The sequence below is a fragment of the Dermochelys coriacea genome, chromosome 1 (assembly GCF_009764565.3).
Source record: "Dermochelys coriacea isolate rDerCor1 chromosome 1, rDerCor1.pri.v4, whole genome shotgun sequence".
Taxonomy (NCBI): domain Eukaryota; kingdom Metazoa; phylum Chordata; order Testudines; family Dermochelyidae; genus Dermochelys; species Dermochelys coriacea.
In genome coordinates this window covers 106,885,354-106,908,653 of record NC_050068.2, presented here as the reverse complement: position 1 = coordinate 106,908,653, position 23,300 = coordinate 106,885,354, and the positions used below count along the sequence as shown (strand labels likewise).

Below are 23,300 nucleotides of genomic sequence, written 5' to 3'. Positions count from 1 at the left end.
ATATATGTTAGATTCTGTTTTGTTTAAATGGCTGATAAAATAAGTGGTGCTGAATGGAATGTATATTCCTGTATTTGTGTCTTTTTGTAACTTAAGGTTTTGCCTAGAGGGATTCTCTATGTTTTGAATCTGATTACCCTGTAAGGTATTTACCATCCTGATTTTACAGAGGTGATTCTTTTACTTTTTCTTTAATTAAAATTCTTTTTTTAAGAATCTGATTGCTTTTTCCTTGTTCTTAAGATCTAAGGGTTTGGGTCTGTGTTTACCTATGCAAATTGGTGAGGATTTTCATCAAGCCTTCCCCAGGAAAAGCGATGTAGGGTTTGGGAGGATTTTTGTGGAAAGATGTTTCCAAGTGGGCTCTTTCCCTGTTATATATTTGTTAGACGCTTAATGGTGGCAGCAATAAAGTCCAGGGGCAAAAGGTAAACTAGTCTGTACCTTGGGGAAGTTTTAATCTAAGCTGGTAAAAGTAAGCTTAGGTGGTTTTTCATGCAATACCCTAGTGTTCAGAGTTGGGAAGGAACCTTGACAGCCTTATAAAACTCCACTTCCAGCATGAAGTTTTACAAGTAGTATTAATAACAGCAAAAGCTCTCCCCTTCCCAGCTCTTCTCACTGGCAACAGGCAAGACAGATGCATCAGAGCAGTACTTTCCATAGGACCTAGTTATTACATTAACCAGATTAAAACTAGTTATAATGTCATTACCAACTAGAATATCTGCAGGAAGTCAATCCCTAATGCCTACCACCATTTCACCACTAAAATCCCCTCATTCCAGATGGATCTTAGTCAAAGAGACAGTTGGAAACTTGGCTAGGGCCAGAAGGGTTATGCTTCTGCCAGCCAGTTTGTCCTCCACCATCCTTTAACCATAGTAATGTCAGATGCTGTGTCATGCCAACCGCAGCATTCCCAACCATTCACTTTTGCATTCTTAATAAATTCTTCACTACCCTCGCAAGACTCAGATTTAATGTAATTTACGAGACTGTATCCTCCCTCCATAACTTCTCTTGGGGCTAATGTGGTAGTGTTAGTGCTTACAGAGTTAGCATCTGCACTCACAGCTATAACATTGGCACTTATAGTGGGTGCAGGTTGTGGGGCAGTTTGAATCTTTGGACAATTTGGCTTTATATGGCATGGTATTCCACACTGTGACAGATAACCAGCTTTCCTTTAGGATAACTCGGGGGGGAGGGGGGAGTAACAAAGTTCGGATTAGGTTTACCCTTTAAACCCTTCATCCTTTTTAATTTGTGGTGCAGAGTGATTGTTTTTTCTCAGGGGCTTATTCCTTCTTGAGTCTGATTTTGTACATATTTGTCTGCAATTTCTGCAGCTTGCAAAACAAAATTGGGATTTTTATTGTATATGGTCGCCCAGATTCCATCTGAACTAATCTTAATAACTCTTTAGTGTAATTAATTGCAACTGTTTTTCGAAATCACCATAAGATTTTTCCCCAGTAACCTACTTCTTAACAAAACCCAGTAACTTATGAGCACACTCCATATAATAAACATCATTAGACATCTTAAAATTTCTAAATTTTAACCTGTAAGTTTCAGAGCTAACTTTAAATTGCTTTAATGTGTATCTTTATATTTTACATATTTCAAAATTCCATCCACCCCCATCTCATTGACTGCAAAAAGCTAGAAAGGTATTCAGTTTGGTCAGTGGGACAGGCATGTGCTGCACATCTTTAATCTAATGAATTTCACAGTCATTCAAAGGTAGCTAATTGTGGATAATATTCAGCTTATACCTACATTTATCTTGGAGCAATGGAACAAAAGTGGGGGGAAAGGGTTGCTTGGGCTCAGAGATTTCAAAGTATACTTTCTTAATTTCATAGGTCCCATTGATTTTAATATGAGACAATATTCATCATTTACAAGAAACACACTAAAATGCAAAAATATATTTCAGTACTCATGGTAAGTCTGAAGCATATTATCCCCAATCAGGGACAAAAGTTTCACTTCAGTAGTTCTGTAAACATACATAATAAGATTGTCAGCTCTTTGGAGCAAAGTATATGATGAAAGATAATGGGATGGATATGTCAAATGAGGTAGTGGTGAAACAATCATTTTGAGTATAGCAAACTGCAGTCAGAGCACACCAGCTGCCTATGACTGCCATGCCCAAACTCTTTCAAGTCTGGGCTTTGGCAAACACTTTTTTCACCACTCATCAGCTAGTGAATAATGCAATGCCAGATGCTAACTAGTGGGAGCAGAAGAACGTTGTAGCCATGAAAGCTGAATGTGTGGGATCTTCTGATTCCGACACAATCAGTCATTCTCATTTGTAAGAATTTAATTTTACGCACCAGGATCTGCTGTCAAACAGCCAAAGATCTGCTGTTTCCTCCCTATGACACAGCTGGTCTCCAGGCAGCTGTCCCAGTATAATGTTCAGGAAGCTAACAATTACAAATATTTTTAAAATGTGGGAGGGAAGACTTAAAGCATGCATAATCATAAACACACTCTTAAAGGCTTGCATTAGCATTAGGATTATCTTGCTTCTCAGATACTTGAATGAACCTTAGGTTGGCAAGTTGTGTCATTAGCTTTTCCTGTCATAATTCCTTTGTGATGATAGATCTTAGGTTGTCAGGTAGCTTACTATTTTCCACCATACTTTTTTGCTAAATTACAATGTAACTCCCATCTACATTATTCTATACCAACATTAATGACAAATGAGTTAATCATGATGAAACCTTTACTGCTGGTCCTCTGAGTTACCTGCTATGCTGATATCAATATCACATTAATATTACTTTCAAATCAAAGGAATGCTACAGTATATCTAGTATATTCAGCTTCAGAGATGAGCTCTGCTGAACATATCTAGAACAATCAGCAGTAATGTACGGGGTATAAGGGCCCTGCACAAGATGACAGCCCCCAAATATGCTTCCCATAACCCCCCCGCCAAAAAAAATAGCATGCCAGGGTTACCTTATGAATGTGCTTAATATCATGAAGACCACCATGTCATGGGGAAAATCCATTAATTGTCTTACCACGGCTGCTATTCTGAAAGTTGCATCAGTGTAAATTTGATTAATGTCACTGACTACTTCACATACTCTGGATTTGTACTGTTGTAAATGTAGGCAGAATTTGACCCACTACTTTTATTCTACACAATCTAAGCACAATAGGTCCAATTTTCTGTTCGGTCAAGTTGTGCTTAGGGGCAGAAAAAGTGAAAGTGGCAAAGGTATATGCCTATACCTCCCCTATTCTGGTTTGATCAGAAACCTACCTAGGCACCAGTGTGAATTAAAGTAGCCTCACAGTTACTCTTATCTATTTGACTACCTATGGTCACGAAGGTGGATTCTGGCAACTGGAAAACAAAAACCAAAAACAAACAGAGTGCTGAAAGGTTCGGGCATGCCTTTCTCCCAGTCACTCTTCTAACCCCTGGGGCTGCTCTTCTTATTCTCTATGGATGGCAGAGAGATTTTACTTCAGCTTTATCTCACCTGAGGAATTTCCCTCCATCTGGGGAATTCTCTATTGGCCAGATCACTATGGGCTTGTCTGTCCAATATGTTTGGGCCTACTGAATTCTTGTTAAAAGAAAAGAAGTACTTGTGACACCTTAGAGACTAACAAATTTATTTGAGCATAAGCTTTCGTGAGCTACAGCTCACTTCATCGGATGCATACTCCTGCTGGGAAAATGAGGGAATGTTTTCCACTTTATCAAAGTTTACTCAGCTGAGATATTATATATCAACATGCCTGTATTATAACAGTGCCAGAAAAGGAGCAAATGTAGTAGGTAATCATGAGGACATTTGATTAATTTCTTAAATAGACATTCAGCATCAAAATAAGACTCTAATACAAAATTACTAGGTCTAACGGAAGTTTCTAGATCGCAGGCCTGGTTCTCAGGGGAGACTTCAATCACTCTGATATCTTCTGGGAGAGCAATACAGTGGTGCACAGACAATCCAGGAAGTTTTTGGAAAGTGTAGGGGACAATTTCCTGGTGCAAGTGCTGGAGGAACCAACTAGAAGTAGAGCTCTTCTTGACCTGCTGCTCACAAACCAGGAAGAATTAGTAGGGGAAGCAAAAGTGGATGGGAACCTGGGAGGGAGTGACCATGAGATGGCCGAATTCAGGATCCTGACGCAAGGAAGAAAGTAGAGCAGCAGAATACGGAGCCTGGATTTCAGATAAGCAGACTTTGACTCCCTCAGGGAACTGATGAGCAGGATTTCCTGGGAGAATAACATGAGGGGGAAAGGAGTCCAGGAGAGCTGGCTGTATTTTAAAGAATCCTTATTGAGGTTACAGGGACAAACCATCCTGATGTGTAGAAAGAATAGTAAATATGGCAGGCAACCAGCTTGGCTTAAGAGTGAAGTCCTTGCTGATCTTGAACACAAAAAAGAAGCTTACAAGAAGTGGAAAATGGGACAAATGACCACGGAAGAGTATAAAAATATTGCTTGGGCATGCAGGAGGGAAATCAGGAAGTCCAAATCACACCTGGAGTTGCAGCTAGCAAGAGATGTTAAGAGTAACAAGAAGGATTTCTTCAGGTATGTTAGCAATAAGAAGAAAGTCAAGGAAAGTGTGGGCCTTAATGACAGAGGATGTGGGAAAAGCTAATGTACTCAATGCTTTTTTTGCCTCTGTCTTCACAAACAAGGTCAGCTCCCAGACTGCTGCACTGGGCAGCACAGCATGGGGAGGAGGTGACCAGCACTCTCTGGAGAAAGAAGTGGTTCGGGACTATTTAGAAAAGCTGGACAAGCACAAGTCCATGGGGCCGGATGCGCTGCATCCGAGAGTGCTAAAGGAGTTGGCGGATGTGATTGCAGAGCCATTGGCCATTATCTTTGAAAACTCATGGTGATCAGGGGAGGACCCGGATGACTGGAAAAAGGCTAATGTAGTGCCCATCTTTAAAAAAGGGAAGAAGGAGGATCCTGGGAACTACAGGCCAGTCAGCCTCACCTCGGTCCCTGAAAAATCATGGAGTAGGTCCTCAAGGAATCAATTCTAAAGCAGTTAGAGGAGAGGAAAGTGATCAGGAACAGTCAGCATGGATTCAACAAGGGCAAGTCATGCCTGACTAATCTAACTGCCTTCTATGACGAGATAACTGGCTCTGTGGATGAGGGGAAAGCAGCAGATGTGTTGTTCCTTGACTTTAGCAAAGCTTTTGACACAGTCTCCCACAATATTCTTGCCAGCAAGTTAAAGAAGTATGGGCTGGATGAATGGACTATAAGGTGGATAGAAAGCTGGCAAGATTGTCGGGCTCAATGGGTAGTGATCAATGGTTCCATATCTAGTAGGCAGCCGGTATCAAGTGGAGTGCCCCAAAGGTCAGTCCTGGGGCCGGTTTTGTTCAATAGCTTCTTTAATGATCTGGAGGATGGCATGGATTGCACCCTCAGCAAGTTTGTAGATGACACTAAACTGGGAGGAGAGGTAGATACGCTGGAGGGTAGGGATAGGATACAGAGGGACCTAGATAAATTAGAGGATTGGGTCAAAAGAAATCTGAGGAGGTTCAATAAGGAAAAGTGCAGAGTCCTGCACTTAGGACAGAAGAATCCCATGCTCCGCTACAGACTAGGGACCGAATGGCTAGGCAGCAGTTCTACAGAAAAGGACCTAGGAGTTACAGTGGACGAGAAGCTGGATATGAGTCAACAGTGTGCCCTTGCTGCCAAGAAGGCCAATGGCATTTTGGGATGTATAAGTAGGGGCATTGCCAGCAGATCGAGGGACGTAATCGTTCCCCTCTATTCAACATTGGTGAGGCTTCATCTGGAGTACTGTGTCCAGTTTTGGGCCCCACACTACAAGAAGGATGTGGAAAAATTGGAAAATGTCCAGTGGAGGGCAACAAAAATGATTAGGGGACTGGAACACATGACTTATGAGGAGAGGCTGAGGGAACTGGGATTGTTTAGTCTGCAGAAGAGAAGAATGAGGGGGGATTTGATAACTCCTTTCAACTACCTGAAAGGAGGTTCCAAAGAGGATGGATCTAGACTGTTCTCAGTGGTAGCAAATGACAGAATGAGGAGTAATGGTCTCAAGTTGCAGTGGGGGAGGTTTAGATTGGATATTAGGAAAAACTTTTTCACTAGGAGGGTGGTGAAACACTGGAATACCACCACTAGGGAGGTGGTGAAATCTCCTTCCTTAGAAGTTTTTAAGGTCAGGCGTGACAAAGCCCTGGCTGGGATGATTTAGTTGGGGGATTGGTCCTGCTTTGAGTGGGGGTTGGACTAGATAACCTCCTGAAGTCCTTTCCAACCCTGATATTCTATGAATGGAGCTGTTTGAAGGTGGCAGACTTCACACTTCCCTCCCGCACTTTCTTCCTGCAAGACTTTTAAAAACATTTAACAGGCAATGTGGAATAACTTGTATGAGTCTATTGCGATCTTCTCATCATCCTGAAAAAAAAATTGTACTACAAGTGACCCACTTACCATGTTCTGAGTGAGTAGGTTTAAACAGACCACAAATATACCCTCTGGGAACCACTTTTCTGACTTGGCTTAAAAGGGCCTTGTGCCTGGATCTTGTCTTAAAGAAAAGATGGGACCAAATTCAAAGAAAATGGGATTTTTTTAAAAAAGCCTGACTTGACCCAAAGACTGCCCAAGTAGCAGTTTCATAGCACTCCACAAACTCCCTATGGCATATTTCTAACTGTATTATGTGATTAGCAAGAAGTTGTTGTTCGTATAATGTCATGTCAGATAAAGGAAAAGTAAGACAGTTCTGGCTTTTGAAACATTGTTGTGACTCCTAGACCAAACCTAGACAAAGAATCCTGCTAGTGTAGTATAAGTGTTTGGAGAAACCACATTGAATTAGCAGATGTGGTGGTATTTTAACCTCATTATAATGAAAAAAGGCTGACATTTTGAGAAAGAAGAGCAGCACAAAAGTTAAATGAACTGATAGAACTGGTCAAAAAGTTGCAGCGCTGATTTAAAATAACTATCCCCCTACTCTGCAAAAAGTAAAAAAAAAAAGTGAAAAAAAGAAAATATGTTGGCTTGTTGACTATAAGAAACTATAAAAAGAGGAGGGGAAGAAAGCATTTTCCAAATACAGAAACATTGGAAAGGGAAGAAATGTCTTTTTTCAATCTGCTAAGATTTAAAAATACCAGATAGCATTCATTTACTACATTTTGGATTATGTAGCACTTTCAAGATAAAATTTCAGCATAAGGCTGTCAGAGTAATAGTTTCCAAGGGCCTATTTAAATTTTCCTAATAGCCAATGAAGTTCTGCTGAAAGCACTAGTAGGCAAGCTGATAGGAAGCACCTTTGAATCTGGGAGGTGTTCCCCTCCTCCCCCGCTCCACACACACCTTCTTTTGAAGCGTGCATTAAGTAGGGTGCATGCTCAGAGATGCATAAAGAGTTTGGGCCAATTTTAGTGCTGACTATAGTGAGAGCTCCTAGGAGCCCCTTTCTTTCCACCCTGATCTTTACCCCTCTCTGCGGGTGGGCCTCAGATTTGTCCCTTTTTCTGGTCCCTGGAGTCATCATGGTTTCAGTAGGTTAAGGACCTTGTATGTAGAGTGCAACCCATTTGCTAGCTGTTCTTCCAGCCCCATGATAGTAGTTACAGGATCACTGCATGGTCATACATACACACAGTTACAGGGAACAAAGATAAAGGTTACAAGCATCTTATCTAAGGCTGATGAAATCTAATCGGTCACTAGATTCTAATCCTGTTGGTATACCAAACCTTTTAACCTTTGGGAGAAATGTTTTGCTAGGACAGTGTACAGTAATCAAATATCATTGAGGTCCTTTATCTCTGTTTCTTGCCAAAACTCAAGATGACTTGAGACAGGAATTTATGCAGAATATGCCCATCTGCATTGTCAGTTTGATATATGAACTCTCCTTCCAACTTGAGGATGATTTACAAATACACTCAATAAAAATAGTCACAATAGTATATTTTGAGCACTTTCCTGGATCTGAAAGATAAGAAAAATATGCACGCCTCATTTACATGAGGCCTCAAATCCTACAGAAATATTAGGAAAAAAGAACACAGAATAAAAGCAGAGAGAAAAAAAAGTCAAACCATTTCATCATTGCATCAACTTCAGGAATGACATATAAGCACCATTCGCTGAAACAAGAACTTCTTTACTTGTCAGGAAAGATGAATGTTTCTGGAGCTCCTAGATTTAACTGAACCAGCTTCCAGGAAGTTTGTAATACAAACTGAAAGTTGCTAGCTGGTCATGCCATGGGTGGAGTGCTGGGAAAACAAATGTTTCTGAAGGAAAGATAAGGCAGTTCTGCATTTTTGTGCTGATTCAGTTCACAGCTGTGCTGGAAAGGGGTGAGAGTCCTGTGAAGTGAACAAGGCAATGTATTGATGGGCATAATACACAAAATTAGCAAAAATGTACAGAGGATGGAGGAGACAGATAGGCAGAAGATGAGATTTTTCCCCTGGGGAAAATACCTAAGTTTTCAATCAAAAAAATAATCAAAAATCAGAAATTTTTATCCAGAAATGCCACCATGGTGCCTCACCAGAACTCATGTCTTTATTGTCTTCTACAGGCCTGGTTCCTTGAGTAGACTATCTCCCATGTTACACCATGGTCTTTCCTCTTGATCAGCAACTACAGTATATCATGTGGTACACTGTGGGAGTCTTTCTCCCACAAAAAGAAAAGGAGTACTTGTGGCACGTTAGAGACTAACAAATTTATTTGAGCACAAGCTTTCGTGAGCTACAGCTCACTTCATCGGATGCAAGTGAGCTGTAGCTCACGAAAGCTTATGCTCAAATGAATTGGTTAGTCTCTAAGGTGCCACAAGTACTCCTTTTCTTTTTGCGAATACAGACTAACACTGCTGCTACTCTGAAACCTATCTCTCACAATTTACCATAGCCATATAGTTTAGATGGAGAACCCACAGGAAGAATGGGAGCATGAGGAACCTGAACTACAAATCCCAGGAGATTGTGGGGAAGCATTTCTGAATTGACTTTTTTTTTTCAGACAAACTTTCAGTTTTCAGATGTTCAGCTTTTGCAATTAAAAAAATGAAGTTTTCCACAGAGCAAACGGTTTTCACAAAAAAAATCATTTAATTGAAAACCCAATTTTCTATTGAAAAATCATTCAATGGACTATTTTTGACTATTGTACTCAATTAACTATTGTAGATACATAGTTCTTAGTTGGTCAGCAGCAGTGATCACACTCTCCACCTGTTTAGCCACTTGTGGCTACATTGTTTCTTTGGCAAAACCCACAAGAGAGGCTTAATTGCTTCAAAAACTGAGTTGCCAGCACAAGTGTATTCCTCATCTGAATGCTTAAATGAAAAGGCTACTATTATTTATACAATTGTTGCAATAATAATGCAGATTGGAACAACAGAACCAAAACCCTCCACAACTTTGGAAGTTGGGTTTTGGATCTAATTCTGAACCCAAATTTCATGACTCAGGCCCATATCATCAATTGCCAGCCCCTATCCTGCAATCACCTGTTTTCATAGAATCATAGACTTTAAGGTCAGAAGGGACCATTATGATTGTCTAGTCTGACCTCCTGCACAATGCAGGCTACAGAATCTCACCCACCCACTCCTGTAACAAACCTCTAATCTATGTCTGAGCTATTGAAGTCCTCAAATCATGGTTTGAAGACTTAGAGGTTCAGAAAATCCTCTAGCAATTGACCCATGTCCCACACTGTAGAGGAAGGTGAAAAACCCCCACGGCCTCTGCCAAACTGCCCTGGAGAAAAATTTCTTCCCGACCCCAAATATGGTGATCAGCTAAACTCTGAGCATGTGGGCAAGACTCACAAACCAGTCACCTAGGAAGGAATTCTCTGTAGTAACTCAGATCCCACCCCATCAAACATCTCATCACAGGCCATTGGGCATATCTACTGCTAATAGTTGAAGATCAATTAATTGCCAAAATGAGGCTATCCCATCATATCATCCCTTCCATAAACTTATCAAGCTTAGTCTTGAAGCCAGATATGTCTTTTTCCCCCACTGCTTCCCTTGGAAGGCTGTTCCAGAACTTCACTCCTCTGATGGTTAGAAACCTTTGTCTAATTTCAGAATTTAGAAACCTTTGTCTAATCTAAACTTCCTGATAGCCAGTTTATATCCATTTGTTCTTGCATCCACATTGGCACTGAGTTTAAATAATTCTTCTCCCTCTGTGGTATTTATCCCTCTGATATATTTATAGAGAGCAATCATATCTCCCCTCAGCCCTCTTTTGGTTAGGCTAAACAAGCCAAGTTCTTTGAGTCTCCTTTCATAAGACAGGTTTTCCCTGCCTCGAATCATCCTAGTAGCCCTTCTCTGTACCTGCTCCAGTTTGAATTCATCCTTCTTAAACATGTACACAATATTCCAGATGAGGTCTCACCAGTGCCTTGTATAGTGGTACTAACACCTCCTTATCTCTACTGGAAATACCTCGCCTGATGCATCCCAAGACCGCATTAGCTTTTTTCACGGCCATATCATATTGGCGGCTCATAGCCATCCTGTCATCAACCAATACTCCAAGGTCCCTCTGCTCCTCTGTTACTTCCAAGTGATGCGTCCCCAGTTTATAACAAAAATTCTTATTAAATCCTAAATGCATGACCTTGCACTTTTCACTATTAAATTTCATCCTATTACAATTACTCCAGTTTACAAGGTCATCTAGATCTTCCTGTACGATCTTCTCTGTATTGGCAATACCTCCCAGCTTTGTGTCATCCGCAGACTTTATTAGCACATTCCCACTTTTTGTGCCAAGGTCAGTAATAAAAAGATGAAATAAGGTTGGTTCCAAAACAGATCCCTGAGGAACTCCACTAGTAACCTCCTTCCAGCCTGACAGTTCACCTTTCAGTGTGACCCATTGTATTCTTCCCTTTAGCCAGTTCCTTATCCACCTTTCAATTTTCATACTGACCCCCATCTTTTCCAATTTAGCTAATAATTCCCCATGTGGAACCATATCAATGCCTTACTGAAATCAAGGTAAATTAGATCCATTGTGTTTCCTTTGTCTAAAAAATCTTTTACCTTCTCAAAGAAGGAGATCAGGTTGGTTTGATGGTTTGTAAAACCATGTTGTATTTTGTCCCAATTACCATTGACCTCAATGTTCTTAATTACTTTCTCCTTCAAATTTTTTTCCAAGACCTTGCATACTAGATGTCAAACTAACAGGCCTGGAATTACTTCTTTCCACTTTCTTAAAAATAGGAACTATGTTAGCAATTCTCCAGCCATACTATAACCTGAGTTTACAGAATCATTAAAAATTCTTGCTAATGGGCTTTCAATTTCATGTGCCAGTTCCTTTAATATTCTTGGATGAAGATGATCTGGGCCCACCAATTTAGTCCCATTAAGTATTCAAGTTTGGCTTCTACCTCGGATGTGATAATATCTACCTCCATATCCTCCTTTCCATTTGTCGTCCTACCATTATCCCTAAGCTCCTCATTAGACTCATTAAAGACTGAGCAACGTATTTGTTTATATATTGGGTCATGCCTAGATTATCCTTAACCTCCACTCCATCCTCAGTGTTTAGCGGTCCCACTTCTTTCTTTGTTTTCTTCTTATTTATATAGCTATAGAACCTTTTACTACTGGTTTTAATTCCCTTTGCAAGGTCCAATTCTACATGGCTTTTGGCCTTTCTCACTTTATCCCTACATGTTCTGACCTCAATAAGGTAGCTTTCCTTGCTAATCCCTCCCATCTTCCACACCTTGTAGGCTTTCTGCTTTTTCTTAATCAACTCTCTAAGGTGCTTGCTCATTCAGCCTTGGTAGACCCATGCACCTGTAGAGAACCCCATAGATTTCAATGGGACCCTACACAGGTTATGTGAATATGACTGCAGGACTCAGGCCTTATATACAGAAGATCTTGGAGCATAAATAAGCCCTTTGTAAGGTATGCACCACCCATAACACCCCCTTGTGTCAGGATATGATGCTGCAAGGGACCCTTGTCTCCAGCACCTGCTGTAGGCAGTCTGCCTCCGACTGGCTATACCATGGCTTGGCCCTCCAGCTGAGTCACATAAAGTTCAGTCCTTCTCTAGGGTAACATGAAGGTCTAAAAGTTCATAAAACATCCCAACACAAACTCCCCGCCCCCACCCATTTGGCTATTGTTCAGCCCATCTTTTGGGGTCATTCTTCAGCCTCAGAATGTGCTCTATGTTCCTTTCATTGGACTTGCACTCCCCTTCTACAGCGGCTGGTAGGGAAATCCAGGACCACCCTCTACTCTGGATTCTAGCACAGGACCCCATAATAAGCAGTTGTTTCTGCTTCTTCAGATGTGCTGCTTCCCTATAGCTTGTGCTTCGCACAGCCACCCTTTGGTTCTTAGGTTTCTAGTTTCTCCCTCAAGCATTCCAGCTTCTCCTTTCTCTGATGAACTAACAACTCTTCCACCTCTCTTAAGATGATCTTCTCTCTGTGGATTTCTCTTCTCAGGAGAGTCCTATTTTTGCTCCAGTCTCTCTTCTAGTGATTTCCCTCAGCTTCTTTATAAAGGCCAGGTGCGTAATGACCCTTACAGAAGGGGCTCTGGCCAGGAGTCAATCAATCAACCACAGTGAATTAATTGATTCTTAGCCTCTTGTCTAACAGGTGACTCAAGTAAGCCCCCTCATACTCCTCTATTTCATAGTATCATGTTACTTAGCATTCTGTATTTCAATTTAAATAATTTTTAATCACGTTTTTAGCTTGAAAATGTTTATATAGATAGAAATAATGGTGTATGTTTTATTAGAAATGTGTGGGTGGATGTATAGAGAGAGTCATGACAAAAATTAAAGTATTAAATCAGTATTTTCTTCTCTCAGGCACACTCTCAGATTCACTACACAATCAAAGTTAACTTAGACCAATAAAAAACAAAACAAACAAAAAAACAGGAAATTCATAGCACACCAGAAAACTAAGCAGCATGAAATCATACTCATCCTAGTCAAGCAACCTTCGGAATTCCAGAATAACTTGATAAAATTTTATGCCCCATATATGCCAGAAAGGTTTTATAAGTTCCCATCAGAACTTTTATCCACTGAGATTCTTATCTCACTAAAGATATGAAACTTAAAGAAGTGGCTGAACAGATTTTTATCCTGTGACTTCCAACCCAAATTGTTTAGTGTGCCCAGTTTAACATTGTTTGCATACTGTGCCTCTCAAAAACAGAATATTTTCTTGATTGCAATACTTCAGGTGTCTGGCTCAGGATGATCATTTTCTTAAAGTCCTTGCTCTATTTCTATCCTGTTTTTAGGCACGTTCACCTCCAAACTTTCACCTGACATCTATAGGAGGGAAGCTCCAAAAACTGAGTTAGGATTTTATTTTCAAAAGATTCTCATTTAAGGGATTCCCACATAACAGTATTAGAGGCAGGGAAATCCAGTGGGAGCCAGCGACTCTGGAATACTAATCCTGCCTTTGCCAGCAAACTGTTGCATGACTTTAGGCAAATGACATGACCTCTCTGTGACTCTTTTTCCTGATCTGAAAAATGAGGTTAACATTCTTTACTTCACAGATCTGCACTAAAATTTAGTTAATACTTGTAAAATACCTTGAATCCATAGGTGGGATTTTCAAAGGAGCATAGGGAAGTGAAAGCACACATCTCACTTGACTTAAAATGGTATTTGGATGCCTAACTACCTATGTGCTAAGAATGTGTATTTTAAATGGTACATTCTAATATTATTTATGCTATTTTACAGTGAAGGATCTGATTCTGCACTCACTGAAATCAATGACAAAGCTCCCATTGACTTCAATGGGTGTGTGATCAAACCCTAGACCAGTGGTTCCCAAACTTGTTCCGCCGCTTGTGCAGGGAAAACCCCTGGTGGGCCAGGCTGGTTTGTTTACCTGCCGTGTCCACAGATTCGGCCGATCGCGGCTCCCAGTGGCCACGGTTCGCTTCTCCAGGCCAATGGGAGCTGCTGGAAGCAGTGCGGGCCAAGGGACATACTGGCCACCACTTCCAGCAGCTCCCATTGGCCTGGAGAAGCGAACCGTGGCCACTGGGAGCCGCGATCGGTCGAACCTGTGGACATGGCTAGTAAACAAACCAGCCTGGCCCGCCAGGGGCTTTCCCTGCACAAGCAGTGGAACAAGTTTGGGAACTACTACTCCAACCGATGGGCAGAAGGTCTCTGCTTGCACTGATTGTTGGGTCAGTGGATCCTTCAGCACATGCACTGACCTAGCTCTAATGCAGCCCTTTCTACTTGCTTGGAACCTGAATGGAGAATCTTTTTATCATATGTTAGAATTGCCATTAACACCAATAGATGAAGCCTCTGACTATATTAACTCTCTTCCCCACCAGATTTGTGTAGAGAATGAGGATCTAAAGGACCTTTACTGATTCCTTTTCCCTCCTACTCCTAACTCAGTCTACCCCCTTCAACTTTGCAGGGCAAAACCCCTGTTGAATCTCCTCCTTTTCCCAGAAGGACAGGAGCCTGGGACTCTCATGGGTATACTATGTAAGTGTCACTGGGGACAGAATTAGGTGGTCAGTATTCAACAAGAATATATGACTAACCGGGCCCAATTCTGCCCTCCGTTATAGTTGTGCAAATCCCATTGAAGTCAGCAGTTCACTGTTTTTATAGATAGCATCTGTATTTTCTATTCCAATCTTCATAATTCTATAATTACATCCTATGGTGATAGTTCACTATAGAATTTTGAAAATAAATACATAAATACCCATATGATAGGTTAACCGTGCACTTTGTTTTGCCACAGGAAACACTGAAGTTCAAGTACAGTGTTATATTTGTTTTTTTTCAAGTAACATTTTGGTTTTGTTCCATACTCTTTACGTGGTTATTTGGGGTTTAAGTTTTTTGTCCTGGCATAATGCAAACCCTATTTCATGTAATCTTTAAACCAGAATAAGTGTTTTATATTATATATATATATTCCTAATGTCAAAAGGGAGATTTCTTAACAACTAATAATGTGTGACTAATAATGTGTGTGTGTGTGTGTGTGTGTGTGTGTATACATATATATATAAGAAATATAACAATTAGTTGTTAAGAAATCTCCCTTTTGACATCAGGAATTAGTGTGTCTACCTATTTTCTATATCAGCCTAATATACCAGAAATAAGCAGTGAAAAAGCTGGAGAATTATCATACTGTACAAATGTTCACCAAAAAATTGACAAAAAGTTACATCACAAGTGTTTCTGTAATGGGATTCATTAGCTAGATAATCTGAAACATGTGTAGTGTTATAGTCAAACTTACCCTTGCTATGTAGCTGGTTTCAAGCTGGTAGACTAAGATATAAAAGGTAAGAATGGAAGAGAATATATATTGTGTGTGTGACATTGCACCCCATATTCTTCACAGTGATATTATTACGATATGATTGTGGCATAATTTTGATGAATTGTATGCAACATGGGTCATGAAGTATCATTGGAAAAGTTATGATTGCTGAATATAATTATCTTATTTGTATGTATGTATCTGAAGTTATGAATATTGGCTATGTATCAGTATTTCAAATGTAGTTACACCTGGGTAACGCCCACTAGACAAGATACTTTCAGTCTCGATAGTGGGTGGGGAAGGTCCTATTTGGGGCAATGGGCCATTTAGGAAATAATAATAGGACTTAGGAGAAGCTTATCTCCCACCTGGGGAGCATTCCTGAGAATGCTCTGAGTAATGGTAGTATGACTCTACAAGGACATGTGATGAGACCACATGTCTCTAGACTCCATCTTGGAATGTCAATATTTTTCCACAGACAGGTCTGGGAACCAAAATTTGGGAAGAAAGGGTTCCTGCCATATGCAAAAGCTATATAAAGGAAGGAGTGACATCATCCGATGTTCTTCACACCCCACGCAAGAAGACTCCTGGAAACAGCTGGTGGCTAAATGGATGTTTAGCCTGTGTATGAAAGACCTGGGGTTTCCAAGCTGTAAAGCAAGTGCAGCTTGCCCCTTAAGAATCTGCAGCCAGCTTGTATCATCTCTTAGGGTGAGAATCTGCTATTCATATCCAATCTGTTTAGTATATTAAGTTTAGTTTGCATTTTTGTTTATTTGCTAGATAATCTGCTTTGATCTGTTTGCTATAACTTATAATTGCTTAAAATCTATCTTTTGTAGTTAATAAACCTGTTTTTGTTTTATTTAAGCCAGTGAGTTGGAGTAAAGTGTGTGGGGAATAATAACTCAAGGGAAAAAGGCTGTTGTATATTCCTCTCCACACTGCAGGAGGGGGCAAATTTTATGAGCTTGCGCTGTACAGTTCCCCGTGCAGCACATAACGGTATAATTTTGGAGTTATACTCCAGAGGAGGTGCTTGCTTGAGGAGGTGGGAGTAGCCTTCCCATGCAGGGGCTGGTCAGAGAGCCTGCTTGTAACTGCAGCTGGGTGTGCCCCTACCTGTATGTATGCTGGTGAAAGTGCAGGCTGGAGGGCTTTGTAGCTTGTCACAGCAGTACAGCATGAGAGGGAGCACAGGCTGGTGGGTCAGGGGGCTCAGTTGTACCTCAGTTCCAGGTGCCACCCTGGGGGGAAGCCATCAAAGCATGTTAGGGATTTTATTCTTTCACTGTGCATGCAACCCATGTGCATTGTGATGTTCATAAATGTGTCCCAAAAGAGCATGTAAAACTGAAATTGTGTGGGATATAATTATAACTGTGTCCCATAAGTTAAATTAATATTTATTTAGGTTTTTAGAAAAGAACTTTAGTGGCTTCTCCTTCCAAGTTTTATGAAAGCCAAGTTTCAATAGAGTTACAGTGACCACCCTCAACAAATATGCAAATATTACACATCACCATAATTTCATACTGCAGGAACATGCACCATGTATGCAAGAAGAATGTAAAAGGAAGATTCAATAAATAAATTGTCCTACTAAAATAAATAAAACAATAACAGACTCAGTAGTCTCTGCTTTTTTAAGAGGGGGAGGAGGAAGAGATGGCTTCTTTTCTGAGATACAGATTTTGTCTGCTGGAGTTGTGGACACCATAGAGCTGGTTGATAGAAAATCTCTTTTCTCTCCCATAGAAAATTTTGTATTTTTGTAAATAATCTGAAAAGAAAAAGTTTGTTGCCAAAAGCTAAACATTTTTGGGTTTGGGATGAAAATCTGAAAGATTTCAGTTTTCTGGTGTTAGATTTTTCTACAGCTCCCTGAATTTTCTCACAGTAAATACTTTACGGGTTTCCGTGAAAAAAATTGTTTAGTTAAACAACAAATTTTCCATCAAAAATTAGCTTTGATGGACAGTTTTTGACAGCACTAGTAGAAAACTGTAGCAAAGTGGTCATCAAAAGGTTAACAGTTTATTCAGAGTATTATGTATTGGGGCTATCTTCTGCCCTTTCTTCCCTAAACACACTTCCTGTTTAGTTAGTGTGTGTTTTTCCTAACTCTTATGTAGCCAAATAAAGCAGCACATTCCCAGCCTGCAATACTGTAAATAAAGCATGTTTCTTGTGCTCTGAAAGGTTCCTTTGCAACAAAACAAAGAAACAAAACATTTCTTTTCTGGTTTCAGACATGATGTATGCAAGAATGGTGTCTCCTGCATAATCAAGTAGAAATACTCTCCTCTTATAATTATACTGAGCACACACCCATACATTTTTTACTAGTTTGAAAGATATCCCCTGTACATATAATGGGAATATCACTAAAAATAGTTGAAACTCTCAAGATAGTTTTCAGAGTAGCAGCCGTGTTAGTCTGTATTCGCAAAAAGAAAAGGAGTACTTGTGGCACCTTAAAGACTAACAAATTTATTAGAGCATAAGCTTTCGTGAGCTACAGCTCACTTCATCGGATGCATTTGGTGGAAAATACAGAGGGGAGATTGATATACACACACAGAGAACATGAAACAATGGGTTTATCATACACACTGTAAGGAGAATGATCACTTAAGATAAGCCATCACCAGCATATTTCTCCCCCCCCCCCCACCACCCCACCCCCCACTGCTCCCCAGACACTCCCGCCAACCGCTGGAAACAGCCCACCCTGCCTGCCACCACGAAAGGCCCTCCCCCTCTCCCCCCCCCCCCGCTGCCGGCGACGGCCCATCCCAAGCGATCACTCTCCTTACAGTTGATACTAGCTGGCAGCTGGCATCCTGGGCAGCTCCGCTTTGAGCTTTTGCAAAATCCTCATTAGCTTTCATTAAAATGAATAACTTGGTCATCCACACTGGATACCCCACTTCCCAAATCCAGTGGACCCGAGGACGCCAAGACAGCCGGGCTGCCGCCGCCGCCCGATGCCAGAGAGTGGGCAGCACAGATGCCAACCCCCTGCCCCCCTCTCTCCCCCCCCATGCGCCCCCAGCAGCTGCCATGCTCCATGCTCTGGGGACCTTGCAAAAGCTCAAAGCGGAGCTACCCAAGATGCCAGCCGCCAGCCAGCATCAAGAGCCAGAGCATGGAACATGGCAGCCGCCGAAGACACACAGGAGGAGAAAGAAAAGAACAAAGAACCAACATCTGTGCTGCCCACTCCCCGACACCAAACAACAGCAACAGCCCAGCCGCCCCGGCACCCCGGAGAGCATGGGACGGTGGGTTTATCACGCACACTGTAAGGAGAAGCTTGGTTGTCTACACTGGATATTTTGTTTCCCGGGTCCAGTGGACCTGGGGGTGCCGGGGCGGCTGGGCTGTTGCTGTTGTTTGGTGTCGGGGAGTGGGCAGCACAGATGTTGGTTCTTTGTTCTTTTCTTTCTCCTCCTGTGTGTCTTCGGCGGCTGCCATGTTCCATGCTCTGGCTCTTGATGCTGGCTGGCGGCTGGCATCTTGGGTAGCTCCGCTTTGAGCTTTTGCAAGGTCCCCAGAGCATGGAGCATGGCAGCTGCTGGGGGCGCATGGGGGGGGAGAGAGGGGGGCAGGGGGTTGGCATCTGTGCTGCCCACTCTCTGGCATCGGGCGGCGGCGGCAGCCCGGCTGTCTTGGCGTCCTCGGGTCCACTGGATTTGGGAAGTGGGGTATCCAGTGTGGATGACCAAGTTATTCATTTTAATGAAAGCTAATGAGGATTTTGCAAAAGCTCAAAGCGGAGCTGCCCAGGATGCCAGCTGCCAGCTAGTATCAACTGTAAGGAGAGTGATCGCTTGGGATGGGCCGTCGCCGGCAGCGGGGGGGGGGGGAGAGGGGGAGGGCCTTTCGTGGTGGCAGGCAGGGTGGGCTGTTTCCAGCGGTTGGCGGGAGTGTCTGGGGAGCAGTGGGGGGGGGGGGTGGGGGGGGGGGGAGAAATATGCTGGTGATGGCTTATCTTAAGTGATCATTCCCCTTACAGTGTGTATGATAAACCCATTGTTTCATGTTCTCTGTGTGTGTATATCAATCTCCCCTCTGTATTTTCCACCAAATGCATCCGATGAAGTGAGCTGTAGCTCACGAAAGCTTATGCTCTAATAAATTTGTTAGTCTTTAAGGTGCCACAAGTACTCCTTTTCTTTTTTCAAGATAGTAAAAGCTTCTAAGTGTGCCCTTTGTACACATAACTCCTTCCATTTTTGTTTTGTTTTATAAGCTGTGCTTGCTCTTTGTCAGGCAGTTTCCTGTGTGTATTCACTTTAGATTATTGTCAGATTCCAAATTTAAAGAGGACTCTGTTCTTCCTTCCTTCCGTGTCAGTTTGACCCTTATTTTCCTACTTTGTATCTAGGGCCAGAATTTTCAAAAGAGCTCAGTTCCCACTTAGGCATCAATATAGTGATCAGTTTCTCAAAAGAGTTCAGCAGCACTGTGATAGGGTTTATGGACCTCATACCAAACCAGAACAAGGCATGGAGCAATATTATGATAGGGATGCTCTGCCCCATAACAGCTGCAGGGAATGCTCCAAGTGAAGGGACAATTTTAAAAGGGTACTGGGGCCCACTAGGGAGAAGGAGTTAGAGTCTGACGCCTGGAGCTGCAGGCAGAGTGACTGTAGCCTTGATAAGGCCACTCTGGGAGCAGTGATCCATATTTGTCTTCCTCATACCCTTTGGTGCCGAAAACAACGAGATTCCCCAAAGAATGGGATGTTCTCTCTTGACAGATGAAGCAGACACTACTAAGACTTTGGCATGCCCCAAATGGAGGAGAGACAGCCCAGTAGGAGGTGATCCGGGGAAACGTAACTTGGGGTGGACCGATGAATGGACACTGCAACACCCCTTTAGAGCCTTTGGTTGGCACTCATTGGAGTAGCAGGGCCAAGGTTTCCTCCCCTCTTTTGTGACAGAATCCAAGGGAGGAAGAGGGAACACACAGGAGAGACTGAGACCTGCCATATATGACCCAGTAGAACCCCAGCCAGGGTTGCAGATTGAAAAGAAGTGTGAAGCCATTTCCTGACCAGTAGGCCAGCTGGCTATCAGACTGACCCTCTATAAGCACTCAACACATTGAACTCTTTTGAAGATCTGGCCATATATGTCATAATGGAGCCTGCTGGATGCTGAATGCTTTTTCAAAATCTGGTCCCATGTCTTTATATGACTCTCATCACCACAGTAGCTGTCCCCACTTCCTCTTTGGTTCTTCAAAACATCCAGAGAGAATTCATAATTCTGTGCATGGAAGATTAAATCTCAAAAACAAGAGTGTGAGGGAAGGAGTTGAAAGAATGCCCTCTAACACGGTTTATGTAATAAAACAATGATCTTACTCAACAGCAAAGAATCTCAGAGTGTAACTTTATCCCATGATAACTCGAGACTACTGTCAAATTCACCTTGTGACATAACACATTGGGTACTTGTTCTCTTCAGCTGCACTGCTGCTGGCCTTACTATCCTTCCCTCCTCACCCCACCCCACCGCGGTCCTCAGAACCAGATGTACACTTGGGACATACTGAATGACTCATATACTTGGGCACTCCAGCTGTCTGAATCACTGGACTGCCAATCAAAGTTTCTTTCACAGCATTTGTTGTCATAGATTCACTCTCCCATCCCTGATCTAAACTAAGGTATGAAGACACTAGTAGGACAAACGAGGTTACATAGTTTTAAAAACTACAAACAACAGCAATAGTTCTCATTAATAGAGCTGGGTGAAATTTTTGGCCAAAACTTTTTTCATTGAAAAACATAGATTCTGCAACTAGAAACAGGAAAGTGTTGCCTAGTGGTTAAAGTGGTTAAAGTCCATGGCAGCAGCCCCACCCAGAGGTAAGGAGTAGGGGAAGCTAGGTCCTCTGTAATAGGCTGTTGGGGACACCCAAATCTGTGAGCTCTCTGACTCTGCAAGAGTGAGCTTTGCTGGAGATTAGACTGTGTGTCAGTTCCCTGCACCAGCAAACCCCTCAAGGCTTCCCCAGCACAAACCTCACCTACCAGGTTACAATCAGTGAACTCCAGCCCCCGAGTTCCTCAGAGATGTTTCACTGCAATGCACAGCCCCTATCACTGTATATTCACAGAAGATATTAAGTTCACTCCTCTTTTATAGAGTCAGTTCATCACAGTTTATTAACTTCACTGGGGTAAACACACACAGTACTGAGTTGGTTTATAGTGAAAATAAAACAAGTATATTAACAAAAGGACATAGGTTAAATGATACCAAGTACCAGGATAAAGATAGAGATGGTTACAAGCAAATAAAAGTGAATACACACATCTAACAGATGAAAAAACAATCGGACAGGACACAGTCTTTGTTCAAGGTTGTTTCTCTCACCCACAGTCTCCTTTCCAGCTTTTGCTGACCAGGATCCACCTTGGAGATCAAATTTCTTGGTTCCTTTGTCTCCTAGACTGAAGGATAATCTAGGGGTTCTTTGCCTCTCTTCTTTAGAGTCCACTGAATATTTGAAATGTATTCTTCTGAAGTGCACCTCCAGTTCATGCTGAGTAAAGGAGCCATGAGGTCTGCATGATAAGGCTCCATGCTGGTTCCTCTCCTGTTGGTGATTGCTACAATGCAAACTGATCTGTTTCTGCAACCTCCAATATGCAAATGAATAACCAATAGACTGTGATTGCACCTGGATAGAGGCGTCAGCCTTTCCTTTGTCTGGTTAAAAACTGTTTTACCAGCTCCCCAGCTTTGTCTAGTTTGAACACATTTCAATTCCATATTTTCAGCACAACTATAGAGTCCTCTGTGGGCTTATCGTACATACACTATGTAAAAATATTAATAATCAGTGTGTTATTCGTTTTCCAAGGATATCTTACATGACACCTATTAGATATAGATTATGACATTAGTGAGTCAGGGTACACTGAACTGGTCTGGTCCGCTAAAATTTACTGCCAGACACTAATGAGCCCCTTTGGCCTCAGGCATTGGGATACGCTTAGGGTCATACCCTCCCACTCCACCAAGTTCTGACCTATGGGCCCTCATGAGCACCATAAGGAATGTCAGATTGCAGTTACTGAACACGAACACCCTCCCCAGGTCTCTTCCTACTACCCTGTTGCTCTTCATGGTGTGTCATGGCCTGTGGTTGTCCCTTGCAACCCAACCGCTGGGCCTCTGCAGGCCACGGGTCCCAGCTTTGTGCAGCTGTGATGCACCCTCCTGGGGTAGTCACTCTATAACAGCAAATACAAGACTTTCTCTCTCCACCACCCACCCAGCTGTGCTGATAAGCCTCCCTTTTAAGCCCCTACTCCAACTTGAGCATTTCCAGTAGGCCTGCCCAAATGGGGCTTTCCAGGCACAGAATTGTTCCTGTCTCCCTATCTTCCAAGTGTGGGGTTTGTCCACCCTATCACAGCAACACCGAAATATGGTGGGAATTTGTGTCCAAGACACTGAATTGGTTTGGTTGGAAAAAAAACTTTTTAACAATTCTAAAAAAAAAATCAAAAGGTTTCATTCTGACATTTTTGAAATGAAGCATGTAGATATTGTGTGGTTCAAAACTGATTTTTCTTTAGAAAATTTCCACCATTTTTATTTTTTAAAATGAAAAAAGGTTAAAAAAATTCTATGTAGCATTTTATTTTGGGTCAAACAAAATGCTTAAAAATATGTAAAATGCCAGCAAATGGAAAAATCCAGAATTTGCTCATTAATCTATTTTTATTAAATGAATAAAGGGCCAATTTTGCATTCTTCAGGCACCCAATAATCACTTTTAGGTGCACAAGGAATGCAGTATTGTGCCCAGAGTTATTGAACAAATGGAGGAATTACAGTTCTTTG

The 23,300-nt window shown here is 41.9% G+C and overlaps 1 protein-coding gene across 1 annotated transcript in view; it reads right to left on the bottom strand.

Annotated features, from left to right (window-relative positions):
* The window catches only part of MYO16 (myosin XVI), a 627,399-nt gene that overhangs the window by 548,926 nt on the left and 55,173 nt on the right, over nucleotides 1-23,300 (bottom strand). The gene's annotated exons all lie outside the window — the stretch shown is intronic.